The sequence below is a fragment of the Hylobates moloch genome, unplaced genomic scaffold (genome assembly GCF_009828535.3).
Source record: "Hylobates moloch isolate HMO894 unplaced genomic scaffold, HMol_V3 SCAFFOLD_6, whole genome shotgun sequence".
Lineage (NCBI taxonomy): Eukaryota > Metazoa > Chordata > Mammalia > Primates > Hylobatidae > Hylobates > Hylobates moloch.
In genome coordinates this window covers 148,408,279-148,424,859 of record NW_026652281.1, presented here as the reverse complement: position 1 = coordinate 148,424,859, position 16,581 = coordinate 148,408,279, and the positions used below count along the sequence as shown (strand labels likewise).

Sequence of the window (16,581 nt, the reverse complement as noted above, 5' to 3'; positions counted from 1 at the left end):
TTTTTTTTTTTTTATTATACTTTAGGGTTTTAGGGTACATGTGCACAATGTGCAGGTTTGTTACATATGTATCCATGTGCCATGTTGATTTCCTGCACCCATTAACTCATCATTTAGCATTAGGTGTATCTCCTAATGCTGTCCCTCCCCCCTCCCCCAACCCCACAACAATCCCTGGAGTGTGATGTTCCCCTTCCTGTGTCCATGAGTTCTCATTGTTCAATTCCCACCTATGAGTGAGAACATGCGGTGTTTGGTTTTTTGTCCTTGCGATAGTTTACTGAGAATGATGTTTTCCAGTTTCATCCATGTCCCTACAAAGGACACGAACTCATCATTTTTTATGGCTGCATAGTATTCCATGGTGTATATGTGCCACATTTTCTTAATCCAGTCTATCGTTGTTGGACATTTGGGTTGGTTCCAACTCTTTGCTATTGTGAATAGTGCTGCAATAAACATACGTGTGCATGTGTCTTTATAGCAGCATGATTTATAGTCCTTTGGGTATATACCCAGTAATGGGATGGCTAGGTCAAATGGTATTTCTAGTTCGAGATCCCTGAGGAATCGCCACACTGACTTCCACAATGGTTGAACTAGTTTACAGTCCCACCAACAGTGTAAAAGTGTTCCTATTTCTCCACATCCTCTCCAGCACCTGTTGTTTCCTGACTTTTTAATGATGGCCATTCTAACTGGTGTGAGATGGTATCTCACTGTGGTTTTGATTTGCATTTCTCTGATGGCCAGTGATGATGAGCATTTCTTCATGTGTTTTTTGGCTGCATAAATGTCTTCTTTTGAGAAGTGTCTGTTCATGTCCTCTGCCCACTTTTTGATGGGGTTGTTTGTTTTTTTCTTGTAAATTTGTTTGTGTTCATTGTAGATTCTGGATATTAGCCCTTTGTCAGATGAGTAGGTTGCAAAAATTTTCTCCCATTCTGTAGGTTGCCTGTTCACTCTGATGATAGTTTCTTTTGCTGTGCAGAAGCTCTTTAGTTTAATGAGATCCCATTTGTCGATTTTGGCTTTTGTTGCCATTGCTTTTGGTGTTTTAGACATGAAGTCCTTGCCCACGCCTATGTCCTGAATGGTATTGCCTAGGTTTTCTTGTAGGATTTTAATGGTTTTAGGTCTAACATATAAGTCTTTAATCCATCTTGAATTAATTTTTGTATAAGGTGTAAGGAAGGGATCCAGTTGCAGCTTTCTACATATGGCTAGCCAGTTTTCCCAGCACCATTTATTAAATAGGGAATCCTTTCCCCATTTCTTGTTTTTGTCAGGTTTGTCAAAGATCAGATAGTTGTAGCTATGTGGCATCATTTCTGAGGGCTCTGTTCTGTTCCATTGATCTATGTCTCTGTTGTGGTACCAGTACCATGCTGTTTTGGTTACTGTAGCCTTGTAGTATAGTTTAAAGTCAGGTAGCGTGATGCCTCCAGCTTTGTTCTTTTGGCTTAGGATTGACTTGGCGATGCGGGCTCTTTTTTGGTTCCATATGAACTTTAAAGTAGTTTTTTCCAATTCTGTGAAGAAAGTCATTGGTAGCTTGATGGGGATGGCATTGAATCTATAAATGACCTTGGGCAGTATGGCCATTTTCACGATATTGATTCTTCCAACCCATGAGCATGGAATGTTCTTCCATTTGTTTGTATCCTCTTTTATTTCATTGAGCAGTGGTTTGTAGTTCTCCTTGAAGAGGTCCTTCACATCCCTTGTAAGTTGGATTCCTAGGTATTTTATTCTCTTTGAAGCAATTGTGAATGGGAGTTCACTCATGATTTGGCTCTCTGTTTGTCTGTGATTGGTGTACAAGAATGCTTGTGATTTTTGTACATTGATTTTGTATCCTGAGACTTTGCTGAAGTTGCTAATCAGCTTAAGGAGATTTTGGGCTGAGACAATGGGGTTTTCTAGATATACAATCATGTCATCTGCAAACAGGGACAATTTGACTTCCTCTTTTCCTAGTTGAATACCCTTTATTTCCTTCTCCTGCCTGATTGCTCTGGCCAGAACTTCCAGCACTATGTTGAATAGGAGCGGTGAGAGAGGGCATCCCTGTCTTGTGCCAGTTTTCAGAGGGAATGCTTCCAGTTTTTGCCCATTCAGTATGATATTGGCTGTGGGTTTGTCATAGATAGCTCTTATTATTTTGAGATACGTCCCATCAATACCTAATTTATTGAGAGTTTTTAGCATGAAGAGTTGTTGAATTTTGTCAAAGGCCTTTTCTGCATCTATTGAGATAATCATGTGGTTTTTGTCTTTGGTTCTGTTTATATGCTGGATTACATTTATTGATTTGCATATGTTGAACCAGCCTTGCATCCCAGGGATGAAGCCCACTTGATCATGGTGGATAAGCTTTTTGATGTGCTGCTGGATTCGGTTTGCCAGTATTTTATTGAGGATTTTTGCATCAATGTTCATCAAGGATATTGGTCTGAAATTCTCTTTTTTGGTTATGTCTCTGCCAGGTTTTGGTATCAGGACGATGCTGGCTTCATAAAATGTGTTAGGGAGGATTCCTTCTTTTTCTATCGATTGGAATAGTTTCAGAAGGAATGGTACCAGTTCCTCCTTGTACCTCTGGTAGAATTCAGCTGTGAATCCATCAGGTCCTGGACTCTTTTTGGTTGGTAAGCTATTGATTATTGCCACAATTTCAGAACCTGTTATTGGTCTATTCAGAGATTCAACTTCTTCCTGGTTTAGTCTTGGGAGGGTGTATTTGTCGAGGAATTTATCCATTTCTTCTAGATTTTCTAGTTTATTTGCATAGAGGTGTTTGTAGTATTCTCTGATGGTAGATTGTATTTCTGTGGGATCGGTGGTGATATCCCCTTTTTCGTTTTTTATTGCATCTATTTGATTCTTCTCTCTTTTCTTCTTTATTAGTCTTGCTAGCGGTCCATCAATTTTGTTGATCTTTTCAAAAAACCAGCTCCTGGATTCATTAATTTTTTGAAGGGTTTTTTGTGTCTCTATTTCCTTCAGTTCTGCTCTGATTTTAGTTATTTCTAGCCTTCTGCTAGCTTTTGAATGTGTTTGCTCTTGCTTTTCTAGTTCTTTTAATTGTGATGTTAGGGTGTCAATTTTAGATCTTTCCTGCTTTCTCTTGTGGGCATTTAGTGCTATAAATTTCCCTCTACACACTGCTTTGAATGTGTCCCAGAGATTCTGGTATGTTGTGTCTTTGTTCTCGTTGGTTTCAAAGAACATCTTTATTTCTGCCTTCATTTCATTATGTACCCAATAGTCATTCAGGAGCAGGTTGTTCAGTTTCCATGTAGTTGAGCGGTTTTGAGTGAGTTTCTTAATCCTGAGTTCTAGTTTGATTGCACTGTGGTCTGAGAGACAGTTTGTTATAATTTCTGTTCTTTTACATTTGCTGAGGAGAGCTTTACTTCCAACTATGTGGTCAATTTTGGAATAGGTGTGGTGTGGTGCTGAAAAAAATGTATATTCTGTTGACTTGGGGTGGAGAGTTCTGTAGATGTCTATTAGGTCCACTTTATGTAGAGCTGAGTTCAATTCCTGGATATCCTTGTTAACTTTCTGTCTCGTTGATCTGTCTAATGTTGACAGTGGGGTGTTAAAATCTCCCATTATTATTGTGTGGGAGTTTAAGTCCCTTTGTAGGTCACTGAGGACTTGCTTTATGAATCTGGGTGCTCCTGTGTTGGGTGCATATATATTTAGGATAGTTAGCTCTTCTTGTTGAATTGATCCCTTTACCATTATGTAATGGCCTTCTTTGTCTCTTTTGATCTTTGTTGGTTTAAAGTCTATTTTATCAGAGACTAGGATTGCAACCCCTGCCTTTTTTTGTTTTCCAGTTGCTTGATAGATCTTCCTCCATCCCTTTATTTTGAGTCTATGTGTGTCTCTGCACGTGAGATGGGTTTCCTGAATACAGCACACTGATGGGTCCTGACTCCTTATCCAGTTTGCCAGTCTGTGTCTTTTGATTGGAGCATTTAGCCCATTTACATTTAACGTTAATATTGTTATGTGTGAATCTGATCCTGTCATTATGATGTTAGTTGGTTATTTTGCTCGTTAGTTGCTATTGTTTCTTCCTAGCCTCGATGGTCTTTACAATTTGGCATGTTTTTGCAGTGGCTGGTACCGGTTGTTCCTTTCCATGTTTAGTGCTTCCTTCAGGAGCTCTTTTAGGGCAGGCCTGGTGGTGACAAAATCACTCAGCGTTTGCTTGTCTGTAAAGTATTTTATTTCTCCTTCACTTATGAAGCTTAGTTTGGCGGGATAGCAAATTCTGGGTTGAAAATTCTTTTCTTTAAGAATGTTGAATATCGGCCCCCACTCTCTTCTGGTTTGTAGAGTTTCTGCTGAGAGATCAGCTGTTAGTCTGATGGGCTTCCCTTTGTGGGTAACCCGACCTTTCTCTCTGGCTGCCCTTAACATTTTTTCCTTCATTTCAACTTTGGTGAATCTGACAATTATGTGTCTTGGAGTTGCCCTTCTCGAGGAGTATCTTTGTGGCGTTCTCTGTATTTCCTGAATCTGAATGCTGGCCTGCCTTGCTAGATTGGGGAAGTTCTCCTGGATAATATCTTGCAGAGTGTTTTCCAACTTGGTTCCATTCTCCCCATCATTTTCAGGTACACCAATCAGACGTAGGTTTGGTCTTTTCACATAGTCCCAAATTTCTTGGAGGCTTTGTTCATTTCTTTTTATTCTTTTTTCTCTAAACTTCCCTTCTCTCTTCATTTCATTCATTTCATCTTCCATCAGTGATACCCTTTCTTCCAGTTGATCGCATCTGCTACTGAGGCTTCTGCAATCTTCGCGTAGTTCTCGAAACTTGGCTTTCAGCTCCATCAGCTCCTTTAAGCCCTTCTCTCCATTGGTTATTCTAGTTATCCATTCTTCTAATATTTTTTCAAAGTTTTTAACTTCTTTGCTATTGTTTTGAATTTCCTCTCGTAGCTCAGAGTAGTTTGATCGTCTGAAGCCTTCTTCTCTCAACTCATCAAAGTCATCCTCCATCCAGCTTTGTTCCGTTGCTGGTGAGGAACTGCGTTCCTTTGGAGGAGGAGAGGTGCTCTGTTTTTTAGAGTTTCCAGTTTTTCTGCTCTGTTTTTTCCCCATCTTTGTGGTTTTATCTACTTTTTGTCTTTGATGATGGTGATGTACAGATGAATTTTTGGTGTGGATGTCCTTTCTGTTTGTTAGTTTTCCTTCTACCAGACAGGACCCTCAGCTGCAGGTCTGTTGGAGTTTACTAGAGGTCCACTCCAGACCCTGTTTGGCTGGGTGTCAGCAGCGGTGGCTGCAGAACAGCGGATTTTCGTGAGACCACAAATTCAGCTGTCTGATAGTTCCTCTGAAAGTTTTGTCTCAGAGGGGTACCCGGTTGAATGAGGTGTCAGTCTGTCCCTACTGGGTGTTGCCTCCCAGTTAGGCTGCTCAGGGGTGAGGGACCCACTTTAGGAGGCAGTCTGTCCGTTCTCAGATCTCCAGCTGCGTGCTGGGAGAACCACTACTCTCTTCAAAGCTGTCAGTCAGACAGGGACCTTTAAGTCTGTGGAGGTTCTTGCTGAGTTTTTGTTTGTCTGTGCCCTGCCCCCAGAGGTGGAGCCTACAGAGGCAGGCAGGCCTCCTTGAGCTGTGGTGGGCTCCACCCAGTTCGAGCTTCCTGGCTGCTTTGTTTACCTAAGCAAGCCTGGGCAATGGCAGGCGCCCCTCCCCCAGCCTCGCTGCCGCCTTGCAGCTTGATCTCAGACTGCTGTGCTAGCAATCAGCGAGACTCCGTGGGCACAGGACCCTCCGAGCCAGGTGCGGGACACAATCTCCTAGTGTGCCGTTTTCCAGGCCCGTTGGAAAAGCGCAGTATTGGGGTGGGACTGACCCGATATTCCAGGTGCCGTCTGTTTCCCCTTTCTTTGACTAGGAAAGGGAACTCCCTGACCCCTTGCACTTCCTGAGTGAGGCAATGCCTTGCCCTGCTTCGGCTCGCGTACAGTGCGCTTCACCGACTGTCCTGCACCCACTGTTAGGCACTCCCTAGTGAGATGAAACCGGTACCTCAAGCAGAAATGCAGAAATCACCCGTCTTCTGTGTCGCTGGGGCTGGGAGCTGGAGACTGGAGCTGTTCCTATTCAGCCATCTTGGCTCCACCCCCCCTATTGTGTATTCTTGTCAGCTTTGTTGAAGATCGGTTGGCTGTAAATATGTGATTTTATTTCTGGGCTCTCTATTCTGTTCCATTGGTTTATGTGTCTATTTTCATACCAGTATCATTTTGCTTTGGTTACTATAGCCTTGTAATATATTTTGAATTCAGGTAATGCAATGCCTGCAGCTGAGTTCTGGTTGGTCAAGATTACTTTGACTATTCAGGCTCTTTTATGGTTCCACATGAATTTTAGGATTTAAAAAAAAATTCTGTAAAGAAGGATGGTATTTTGATAGGGATTGCACTGAATCTATACATTGCTTTGGGCAATATGGTCATTTTAACAATATTAATTCTTCAGATCCATGAACATAGGATGTTTTTCCATTTATTTGTGTCATCTTCAACTTCTTTCATCAGTGTTTTGTAGTTTTCCTTGTAGAGATATTTCACCTTCTTGGTTAAATGCATTCCTGGGTGTGTGTGTGTGTGTGTGTGTGTGTGTGTATCTTTTTTTTTTGAGATGGCGTTTCGCTCTTGTTGCCAAGGCTGGAGTGCAATGGAGCGATCTCGGCTCACTGCAACCTCCATCTCCTGGGTTCAAGTGATTCTCCTGCCTCAGCCTCCTGAGTAGCTGGAATTACAGGCATGTGCCACCATGCCCGGTTCATTTTGTGTTTTTAGTAGAGACAGGGTATCTCCGTGTTGGTCAGGCTGGTCTCGAACTCCCGACCTCAGGTGATCCGCCCACCTCAGCCTCCCAAAGTGCTCGGATTACAGGCGTGAGTCACCATGCCTGGCTTCCTAGGTATTTTATAGCGACTATAAATGGCATTGCCTACTTGATTTCATTCTTGGATAGATCATTATTGGTATATAGAAATACTATTGATTTTTGTACAATGATTTTCTATCCTGCAACTTTAGTGCATTTATTTATCAAATCTAAGTTTTTTGAAATCTCTAGGTTTTTCTGGATATAAGATCTATCATCAGCAAAGAAGGACAATTCGACTTTCACTTTTCCAACCTGGATACCTTTTATTTCTTCTCTTGCCTCGCTGCTCCGGCTAGGACTTTTAGTACTGTGTAGAATAAGAGTGGTGAAAATGGGAATCCTTGTCTTGTTTCAGTTCTGAGAGGGAATGCTTTCAACTTTTCCCCATTCAGTATGATTTTGGCTGTGGGTTTGTCATACGTGCCTTTATTGGTTTGAGGTATGTTCCTTCTATGCCTAGTTTGTTGAGGGTTTTTATCATGAAGGATGCTGAATTTTATCAAATGGTTTTTCTGCATCTATTCAGATGATGATATGGGTTTTTATCCTTAATTTTGTTGATGGGATGTATCACATTTAATGATTTGTGTACACTGAATTAACGTTGCATTCCTGGGATTAAGTCCCACTTGATCATTGTGTATTATCTTTTGGATATGCTGTTGGATTTGATTTGCTAGCATTTTGTTGAGGATTTCTGCACCTATGTTCATAATGGCCTGTAGTTTTCTTTTTTTGTTGCGTCCTTGTCTGATATTGGTATCAGGGTGATTGTGACCTCATAGAATGGGTTAGGGAGAGTTCCCTCCTCCTCAATTTTTTGGAACAGTTTCAGGAGGACTGGTATTAGCTCTTCTTTGTATATTTGGTTTTGTACGTTTGTACCTCTGGATTTGAATCCATCTGGTCTTGAGTTTTTTTGCTGGGATTTTTTTTTTTAATTACTGATTTGATCTCACTAGTTGTTATTGGTCTGTTCAGGACTTCTATTTCTTCCTGGTTCAATCTCAGAACCTTGTATGTTTCCAGGAACTTATCCATCTTTTTCTAGGCTTTCTAGTTGGTGAGCAGATCATTGTTCATAATAGTCTCTGATGATCTTTCATATTTCTGTGGTATCACTTGTAACATCTCCTTTTTCATTTCTGGTTTTATTTGGGTCTTTTCTTGGTTAGTCTAGCTAGTGGTTTACCTATTTTGTTTACCTTTTTGAAGAAGAACCAACTTTTTGTTTTGTCGATCCTTTGTATTTTTTATTTCTTAGTCTCTAATTCATTTAGTTCTGCTCTGATCCTTACTGTTTCTTTTCTACTGCTAATTTTGGGTTTGGTTTTTCCTTGCTTTTCTAGCTCCGTGAGGTGCACTGTCAGATTGTTAATTTGTAATCTTTCCACTTTTTTGGATATTAGCATTTATAGCTATAAACTTCCTTCTTTTTTTTCCACAAATAAACCAACTTTAATAGATATTATTTTGTATCTACATAGTGCCTTCTTCAAGAACCTTAAATGCGGCCAGGCGCGGTGGCTCACGCTTGTAATCCCAGCACTTGGGAGGCCGAGGCAGGCGGATCACGAGGTCAGGAGATCGAGACCACGGTGAAACCCCGTCTCTACTAAAAATATAAAAAATTAGCCGGGCGTGGTGGCGGGCGCCTGTAGTCCCAGCTACTCGGAGAGGCTGAGGCAGGAGAATGGCGTGAACCCGGGAGGCGGAGCTTGCAGTGAGCCGAGATTGCGTCACTGCACTCCAGCCTGGGCTACAGACGAAGACCCGGCCTGAACACAAAAAAAAAAAAAAAAAAAACCTTAAATGCTTTACAGGCATTATCTCTAATTAAGCCCCACAACAATCCTGTGAGGTAGGTATTATTCCCATTTTAAAAGACAGGGAGACTGAAGCACAGAAAGGTTAAGTGACTTGCCCAAGGTCACACAGTTAAATTCACTGAAGAGCCAGGACATGAGTGCTTTAGCCTCTCAGCTCCCAGTCAAATACCTCATGATAGGATCTTTAATAAAAAGTGTTTTTAAAGGAGATATCAAGAGTAGTTATGTTATAAAAATGAGGTCTTTCTACTGCCATCAAGGAAAGAAAAAACCCTATACTGATGGTTAGAGGCCACAAGACCCATATAATACAACATTTCCTTTTTTCCCTATTCCCAAGCCTCCTGGTTCCTGTCTTAAATAATCTTTTAAAGGTAAAATTTCCAAGACAGAAGCCACGTGACTTAAGAAGTGGGATTTAATTTAGAATATTTACTTTTAGTTACAATAATTTATAGAAATTTTTATTCCAATATACAAAATATAGGACAGCCATCCCAACAATCATGTATATAGTTACACAGCAATCAGCCACCATTTACAACTTAAACCAGCCCTACATTTTAATCACAGTCAACCAACATAAAACCTCACAATGCTTTCTTCATGGGTCACTTCTTACTTACTATACCTGTAGTTTCTCCCCCAACCCTGACCCTATATGTTTTAAAAGTATGTTGAATTTTTGATAAACTTCAAAACATTTTACTTAGATCCAGCTGCATTAACAAGAAAAAGTAAATGTAAAACTGTCACCCCACAGTCCCTCCCCTGACAAATCATACTATGAAGTATGGTGTAGATGTGAACAAAGTATGTGACTACCAGGAACTCGATACATATACTAGAACTTGCTTTAATATGAAATTTAACTTGGCTTTTACTGCATGTTTTTTTAAATGCAAAAATGTAAAAATAAACACAACGTAGTATTTCAATGCTGTACTTTTATGCCAATGACTTCATCTATCTTTCTTAAACATGTTGTGATATAGCTAATGTTAAAACTGACACAGCTTCACTTTCCTCTTTTTCTCTGTACTGAAAGCTGCAGAAATACAGCTTTAATTTCAAGACAATTTGGTTTAAGTCCTCAAAATAAAAAGTGTGCATCTACTTCCACTGCCCTGACTTTCCCCACATTGTTGACTGTGATTCTCTGTGGCATGTTGGTAGATCAGGCAGGCTATATATAATTTGTACAAAACATCTCTAGCCAGGGTAAGGCTTTAGAAACTATCTTAAAGAGAAACTTGTCAAAATACTTTTGATATTTAGTACAAATACTAAATACTATACTTTTCTCCCAGCACAACTGTTTAAGCAGCCCAATTACCTAAGTGACCCTGTTAAAGATCTGCTTATGGAAGAAATAGGTGAAGTCATTTACTGAGCCAAAAGATACAGATAATAAATGTTAATAACAGCAGCAGACTAAAAACATTCCTTTTTGTTGTTTGTTTTCCATAGTCAACAGTTTTAGCAAAATAATTTTAAAAATGATAGATTTTTTTTTTAAATTTACTGCCTGAAAAGAGTTTAATAAAGAACATCCAAGGCCTGATTGCTGTTATTCTGAATATAACTTTCAATAATTTTCTGCAAGTTACATTCGGCTACTGTCAGACAACTTACTGATGCATGGAAAAATGTCCAAAAAAACTGCAATGGTTTACATATACTATGTACATATATTACTTCTTAAAACCCCCAACAGAATAAAGTCTTAGCAAACACAAATTTTAATTTCTGAACACCCTTCCAGTAAGACTTGTAAAGGTGGGGTGAAGGGGAGGAAGGACTTGTTTTCTGTATTCCTAGTCTACCTGATTAAAATTTAATCTTCAAAGGGTTTGTTTAGCTCACTATCCAGGCTGCTAGGGTTGTGATGAACATTATTACTTCTTTCCAGGGTAAAAAATGACATCTGAAAATAACGTAAATGCTATGACATGATTTTCCCAAGCATGACCTCAACTTGAAACATTAGAATACTTAAGAATTCTAAAGATTGGTATACCACCACTGCACTAGAATTTTAAATTATTCCAACAACTACAGGAATTTTTTTTTTTTTTTTTTGAGACGGAGTCTTGCTCTGTTGCCCAGGCTGGAGTTCAGTGGCATGATCTTGGCTCACTGCAACCTCCGTCCCCCTGGGTTCTAGTGATTCTCCTGCCTCAGCCTCCCAAGTAGCTGGGACTACAGGCGCGTGCCACCACGCCCAGCTAATTTTTTGTATTTTTAGTAGAGACTGGGTTTCACCATGTTAGCCAGGATGGTCTCCATCTCCTGACCTTGTGATCCGCCTGCCTCGGCCTCCTAAAGTGTTGGGATTACAGGCATGAGCCACCGTGCCTAGCCAAGAATTCTTTTTATAGTTTTTTAATTTTATGAAATTAAAGCTGAAGAAAATAACTGATTTAGAAACCATAATAAAAGGACAAATATTTGGCCAGAGATATCAGTTCCTCCTGAAAAAGGATATTTACCTCCTCTCATTGCAGTTTTTCTCAAGGTATCTTACTGATTTCAGATAGAATTTAAAATTCACCTTAAAAATAGAAACAAACAAAAGGACTACTTAAACTGACATTAACTAATAAAAATATGCTCAAATTTACTGACAGAATCATGGGCACTTCATACAATACTTAGACTCTACCAGTTTTAAGTAAAATAAATAAGGAAAAAATTATGATTACAAAGCCAGTCTTTCTCCTTGGGGAAACAAAAAGCCACTTTTGACCAATTGCTCCCTATATATATTATTATAAGCTTCTTCAGAGAAGCAAAACATCTTTGTCTTCCTGACACTGGATTATCTAGCATGTTAGTTTTTACATCAGGAAGGCAACTGCAAGTGTTGGGCCCAAAAGTGTTTCTGGTTTACTCTTGAAAAGACCACTGAATATGCTTCTATACATACTGAACCAGGCAAATTTATGCAGTGTGTTCAACATCATCTCCTTGTCAATACAGCACAGATTCCGACTCTTTCTACTGCACCCCCAAGGAATTCATAGCATTATTGGTGCAATTAATAAAGAGAAAATGCGTGTTAATACTGGAAGGCTGTTTTACAAGAGTAGCTGGTATCTCTGATTTCACCTCCTTGTTGAATGGAACTGTACAGACAGCATGATACCTGAGCAAATAAAGCAACTACCATGATTGGAAGGGCTTGTCAATCCATCGTCTTTGCTTTATCGTGTGCAAAGTGTGCTACTGCCCCTGAGCTTCCTGCATTTCTCTTTTCTTGAAAAATCAGTGCTGGATCCTTTCCAAAATAACCAGAGAAGAAATGCGGCAGAAAGTATCTCTTCATCACGGTTGCCCCTCAATCCCGAGACTGACAGAAAAGGATGTAACCAGACTCAGGGTTCTTTGAGATATCTGATATCAGCCCGTAGACTTCTTCAATAGCTTGTGCATCTATTTTTTTTTTTTTTACAATGTCATCATCAAACAACAACCAAAAATCATGACTCTTAACTACTGCAATATAATGGCCTCGATTGGGACCAATGCTGACAATGAGGCTGCACACACCCTCCACACTTTCATATGAAGCAAGTCTACAAATAAGTCTTCCACAGTGAACCACAACAGCAACAAGGTTGTACATTCTGTCTGGATTGGTGGCATCCCCTGAAGTGTTAAATAGACTAAGTTTTAAAGGAAAAACTACCTGGTAAGAGAGTCTTGTAAATCAATGAAGTTGATCCATATATTTAAATCTCTTCAGGTGCAGAGCTAGAATCATGGGCAGTTTTTAAACTTTCATCCGTTTGTGTGCTCCCTGTTTGCTGCGACACTCTTCACAGTAATACCTGTATTCGCTGCATAGAGTTTCTGTGTTGCTGAAAGCCCTTAAGCAGTGAGTAATTGATGTATTTTGTTCCACGTCAACAGAAAGGTCTAAAAAATCTTCATCTTTGCTGTTTATAGTTTCACAAGTAAGACATCTGGTTTCATTAGTTAATGTTCCCTGAAAAATCTCATGAACCCATGTTGGGTCTGGGATGCTGTTACTATTTTCATTATTAATATTACCATTAGGTAAGTGGCCATTTTGTTTTTCCTGCTTTCTCTCTTCTTGTAAAATATCAGCACTTGTATTTAGTAAGTAATTTAAGAATTCATGGGGATCCTGTTGCATGTAGTTGTCAAAAGCTCATTTTCTTTCCGTAATCTTGTGATGAACTTCTTAGGAGGTATTACTCCAACTTTTTCTTCTGAGTGGCTATGCTATGGAAGAGATCTGCTAAGCATGTAAGAAGACTCTCCTTCTTCCTAGGTTGACTCTTCTATGCAAGAACTGTTTCCCGAAATAGACGACAAAAATAAAGTGCTTGAAGAACTGAATTGCAGTAGCAGGTATTCCCAAAACTGACTAATCCAAAATAGTGCTCATTCACTGGAAACTGTTCTGGACCAATCTCTTTCTCTAATGCCGAAGCATTGGTGCCCATGGTACAGATGGAAGCGAATTTGGAGACTGTCATTGGGATTTACATCCGGCCAGCACCATCTTCCACCCAATCACAGCGGCGGGGGCGGGCGCGGGAGGAGGGGAGCCGGGCCACCTGCTCGCACCGCACCCCGCGGGCGGGCGGACCCCGAGCCGCCACGGACCCACGCACTGAGCCCGCTGGGCCGCCACTGCCGTCATCGCCACCGGCGCTCAGGCCTATAAACTTCCTTCTTAGCACTGCTTTTGCTATATCCCACAGGTTTTGGCAGGTTGTGTTTCCATTCTCATTTGTTTCAAGTTTTTTTTTTTATTTCCACTACAATTTTTCATTGACCCAATGATTATCTGGGCGCGTGTTCTTTAATTTCCATTTATTTGTATAGTTTCCAAGTTCCTCTTGGTATTGATTTCTGGTTTTATTCCATTGTGGTCTGAGAAGATACCTGATATGATTTCAATTTTTAAAAATTTGTTGGGCCGGGTGCGGTGACTCATGCCTGTAATTCCAGCACTTTGGGAAGCCAAGGTGAGCAGATTGCTTGCGCCCAGGAGTTTGAGACCAGCCTGGACAATATAGCAAAAACCTGTCTCTAAAAAAAAAAAAAAGCTGGGCATGCTGGCATATGCCTGTAGTCCCAGCTACTTGGGAGGCTAAGGCAGGAGAATTGCTTGAGCTTGGGAACTCAAGGCTGCAGTGCGCCATGATCACACCACTGTGCCCCAGCCTGGGTGACAGAGTGAGACCCTGTCTCTAAAAAAAATTTTTGTTGAGACCTGTTTTGTGGCTTAACGTATGGTCTATCCTAGAGAATATTCCATGTTCCAATGAAAAGAATGTATATTCTGTAGTTGAGTAGATTCTGTAGCTCTGTTAAGTCCATCTGGTCTAAAGTCCAGTTTAAATGCAAAGTGTCTTTGTTGACTTCCTGTCTAGATGATCTGTTATAATGCTGAGAGTGGGATGTTGAAGTCCTCCACTATTATTATATTGTAGTGTGTCTCTTCAAATTTAGTCATTTTAGGAATCCAGGTGTTGCAGTGTTGGGTGCATACATATTTAGAACTGTTATAGTCTCTTGCTGAATTGATCCCTTTATCATTATATAATGACCTTCTTTGTCTTTTTTCCTTTTGTTCTTGATATAAAGTCTGTTTTATCCAATATAAGGGTAGCTATTCCTGTTCGCTTTTGTTTTTTGTTTGTGTGGATTATCTTTTTCCGTCTCTTTACTTTCACTCTATATGTGTTTACTGCTAAGGTGAGTTTCTTGTAAGCAGTATATAGTTGGATCAAATTTTTTTTTAAATCCATTCAGCCATTCTATATCTTTTTAACTGGATAATTTAAGTCCATTTATGTTCAAGGCTATTACTGATATGTGAAGGTTTGTTCCTGTCATATTGTTAATTGTTTTCTGGTTGTTTTACATATTCTTTTTTCCCGTCTTTTTCTCTTACTAATTGTTGTGGTTTGGTGAATTTCTGTAGTGGTACCATTTTAGTCCTTTCTTCTCTTTGTGTGATTGTTTTACTAGCGAATTTTACACTCATGTGTTTTCATGATGGTAAATGTCATCCTTTGTTTTCAGGTTTAGGACTCCCTTGAGCATTTCTTGTGGCTGCAGTCTAGTGGTAACAAACAAATTCCCTTAGCATTTGCTTCTCTTGGAAAGACTTATATCTCCTTCATTTACAAAGGTTAATTTTACTGGATATAGTATTCTTGGCCAGTTTTTCTTTCTGTACTTTGAACATATCATCCCATTGTCTTCTGGCCTGTAAAGCTTCTGCTGAGAAATCCACTGTTAGCCTGATGGGGTTCCTTTTATAGGTAACTAGATGCCTTTCTTTTGCAGTTTTAAGGATTTGCTCTTTAAGTTTTACTATAGATATTCTGACTATAATGTACCATGGAAAAGACCCTTCTGCATTGTATCTTCCTAGGCATCACTGAGTTTCCTGTATGTGAATGTCTACATTTCTTGCAATAAATGGGAAATTTTCATCTATTATTTATGTAAATGGGCTTTCTAATCCTTTGTCTCTGTTCTCATGGATGCTGGCAATTTGAATATTCAATCACTTTATGTCGTTTCATATGTCATGAAGCCTTTGTTCATTCTTTCTTATTCCTTCAAACTTTTTTTTGTCTGACTGGATTATTTGAAAAAGTCCTGTCTTCAAGTTCTGAGATTCTTTCTTCTGCCTGATCTAGCCTATTGTTGAAGCTTTCAAATATATTTTGTATTTCCCTCAATGAATTCTTCAGTTCCAGAATTTCTATTTATTTTTTTAAATCTCTTTGGTAATGTTCCCATTCATATCCTGAATTGTATTTGTATTGTTTTTCAGATTTCTCTTATAACACACTGAGCTGCTTTAAAATCAGTATTTTGAATTCTTTATCTGGGATTTTGAAAATTTTGAGTAAGATCTATTGCTGTAGAACTACTGTGTTCCTTGGGAGGTGTCATATTTTCTTGCTTTTTCATGTTTCCTGTGGCCTTATGTTGATATCTGCATATCCAGTTTAACAGTCGCTTTTTCTTATTTTTGAATTTACTTTCATAGAGGAGGCATTTTTCCTGAAGAAGTATCTGTGGTATTGGTTGGGTAGGGCACTTTGGCTCTGATTGTGGATGTATGCAGTAGTATAGTAGTGTAGTATTGTTTCTTTGGTTGTAAGTAGCATTAGTGCTTTCTGTAACTTTCTTGGAGGGTTAGGGTGCAGTTATTAGTGGAAGCTGTGGCAAATTTGTGCTGGGAGCTGGGAAGCCAGGTAGGTCTCAGTCTTCAGGCCCAGTGGTGGCAATGGTGGGATGAACGTGCATGTCTTTGTGCTCCAGGGTGGTATAGGCTGGCACTTGTGTTGGCAGTTACAGGAAGCTGATTCTTGGGCCTCCAGGTGGCTTGCACATATGCTGGTAGTAGCAGCGGTGGGCTGGGTGGGTGAGCAGATTCTAGGGTCCTTGGGTGGCCCATGTGGCATGGGTGATGGAAGTAGCAGTGGTAGGATGACCCTTTGGGTCTTGAGTGGTGCAGGCTGGGTGAGTGCAGCTCTCTGGGTGGACACTGGGCAATGTCAGCAGGAATTCTCAGGATGTGGTGATACAAGGGCTGTGGTTTCCCAGGCAGATGCAGTCTTGTGATGGCTGCACTCCTCAAATGGTACCCTGCTGCACCTGTTCAGGTCTGGAAGGGTGAGTGACCCAGCACCAGTTCCCTGGCTGGTGCAATGCCTTTACAGGGTCTTCAAATCACTGCTCATGCTAATGTTAAGAGTTCGTAAGGGTAGAAAAGCTTTCATGTGGTTTAGATTGCAGTAGTCTGTGGCAGGCATGT

The 16,581-nt window shown here is 40.1% G+C and overlaps 1 protein-coding gene and 1 pseudogene across 7 annotated transcripts in view; both read right to left on the bottom strand.

Moving 5' to 3' along the window:
- RANBP17 (RAN binding protein 17) overlaps positions 1-16,581 on the bottom strand; it is a 447,403-nt gene that overhangs the window by 42,734 nt on the left and 388,088 nt on the right. The window lies entirely within an intron of this gene.
- LOC116471843 (ubiquitin carboxyl-terminal hydrolase 12-like) lies at positions 12,103-13,282 on the bottom strand (annotated as a pseudogene).